The following is a 2,587-nucleotide window of genomic DNA, read 5'->3' as shown; positions in this document are numbered from 1 at the left end:
CAGATTCTGCATTTCTCAAAAGCTCTCAGGTGATGAGAGTGCCACTGGTCCAAGGAGAACACTCCCGTAGATGCCCAACCGTTCATTTACTGAACAGATCTTTATTGAGCGTCTACAATGTGCCAGGCATTGAGGATACAACAGTGAATGGGCTAGGATAATAATTTGCCACTCCTCAGATTGCAAGTCTATAAATATTCAACATTTATATGGTTAATTAAAGTTTTTTTTTTTAAGATTTTATGTATTTATTTGAGAGAGAGAGTACACAAGCAAGGAGAGGGGCAGAGGGAGAGGGAGAAGCAGGCTTCCTGCTAAGCAGGGAGCCTGACGCAGGCTCGATCCCAGGACCCTGGGATCATGGCCTGAGCCAAGGGCAGATGCTTAACCGACTGAGCCACCCAGGCGCCCCTAGTTAATTAAAATTGTACAGCAGAGCCATCCAACTGCCCAACTGGCCAGTGACAGAGACAAAGCTGTATACTTACTAAGTCTCATTTAGTTTTCTTCTCTCTGGGTAAAAAAGGAGACTACATTTTCCCGAGCTCCTTTGCAGTTATGTTAAACTTAAAGACTGGTTTCAGGGTAACGGCATGTGGGTTGAAGTGATGTGAGCCAACCACAAGTCAGGTAATTGAAAATATTCTACAGGGGGCACCTGAGTGGCTCAGTTGGTTAAGCGTCTGGTTCTTGGTTTCAGCTCAGGTCATGATCTCATGGTCGTGAGATCGAGCCCCTAGCTGGGCTCTGCGCTCAGTGGGGAGTCTGCTTGAGATTCTCTCTCTCCCTCTGCCCCTCCCCCCATGTGCATGTGCTCTCTCTCTCAAATAAATAAATAAATCTAAAAAAAAAAACCCGTTCTACAAGACTTTCTTGATTATTATTTCCCCCATCATTAAAATCTTAGAGGGCAGAGGTTGAGATGGTAGTGTTGTTGTATGACAGGGGGCCCAGATATGATCGATGGATCAAAGTTGCTCTGGAGAGTCACCTGATCTGTCTCATCTTTTGCACAGGTGAAAGCCTTCGTGGTATTAACTCACCGGGACGATGGGGTTTATTTTTCCCTGTAGCACAAGCTGGCTACCTAATACTGTTCTGACTATTAATCCAGGTAGGACCTACCACAATGTGTTGCACCTAGTTGCCTCATAAAAATTTCTGCAGATGAACGAATTAGATTGGTTTATACTCTTTGCCACCCTGTTCCAGTCCTGACCTCAATTGTAGGCATGTACCAAAAACTCAGGTTATATGTTAAAGAAATGTGGAGCATAGGAAGAGCTTTAGTAAATACTGGCTTAATGAAAGAAGAGAGAAGTGAGAGATTTTCACACTCAGTTTCCTGGAAAGGCTTTAATTATTTTCTTTTTAGGATAAAGTATCAGAATCAAACATGCTCAATACAAAGGTTTTGGAGAATTTCTGAGAAAAACAGGACAACATTTTCCCCATTGTGTGCCCCCTCTCACATAACCATCATTTACACTTCTGTGTGTTCTTTCCAGGTTTTTGGCCACTCATTTTTGGCCGCTTACACTCTGGACTTTCTGGCCTGCTGCTTTCTGCGTTATTATGTAGTGGTCGGGTGGGTGATTGTTAGTGGTTACATCAGAACCCATCTCAGGGATGAATCCTTTAATTCTTTCCTCCTTTGACCATTTAGGTTGTTTCTAACTTACTGTTTTCAAAAATGGTGTTGTGACAAACCTGTTTGTATAGCAAGATTTTCTGTATGTAGAATAATTTCCTTTAAGGTAGATCTGAATGGAAAAAAAAAAAAAGCGTCTTTTAAATGACCTCAGGCCCAAAATCTCAGGCTGAAGGTGACTCAACTCAGGTTAGGACTTTGTGAAAGTTTCAGAGCATGCCTTCCAGTCCAATGCTCGGCCTTGAATTAGGTCAAGTTCAGCTTCTTCATTCGTGTGATTCTCTAAAACACATATACTCAACCATATTACATGTATATTTAAAGACGTTTAGGCCAAATATAAATTTTTTGGAATCAGTCTCCTAAAGCACAGTTATTTTATTTGATGCTGTAAGGGCAAATATCACACACACATGCACACATGTACCCTGGAGAATTATGAGGCATGTCCATACAACTGGCTAGAAAATGGATGTATGAGGAAAGTCTCTCTTGAGCCTGAGGTTTTATTTAATGAGGCGGCTCAGCAAATGCAACAACAATAAGAAATAAGGACATTTCTATTCTGGCCGTCTTTCTTTTTGGAATGGGACTAGGAAGAAAGAACTGAGCACCTCGTAGCTGACCCCTACCTCATTAAGTCAGTGGCAAAATAGAAATGATTCTGCTGCCCCTTGTCCGATGTCTCTTGGAAATTGTGATGAACTTCCAGTAGAGGACTCAGCTTGTGGCTGTGGTGTGAAAGAAATATCCTGGTTTTGGTGGGGAAGTCCTGATATTGAATACCCTCTCACTGTATAGCTTTAGGTAACTTTTTTTTTTTTTTTAAGATTTTATTTAATTACTTGAGAGAAAGAGAGTGAGAGAACACAAGCAGGGGGAGCAGCAGAGGAGGGCAGCGAGAAGCAGACTCCCTGCTGAGCAGGGAGCCCGACG

This window comes from Halichoerus grypus, chromosome 11 (genome assembly GCF_964656455.1).
Source record: "Halichoerus grypus chromosome 11, mHalGry1.hap1.1, whole genome shotgun sequence".
Taxonomy (NCBI): Eukaryota; Metazoa; Chordata; class Mammalia; order Carnivora; family Phocidae; genus Halichoerus; species Halichoerus grypus.
Note: the sequence above shows the minus strand (reverse complement) of the source record.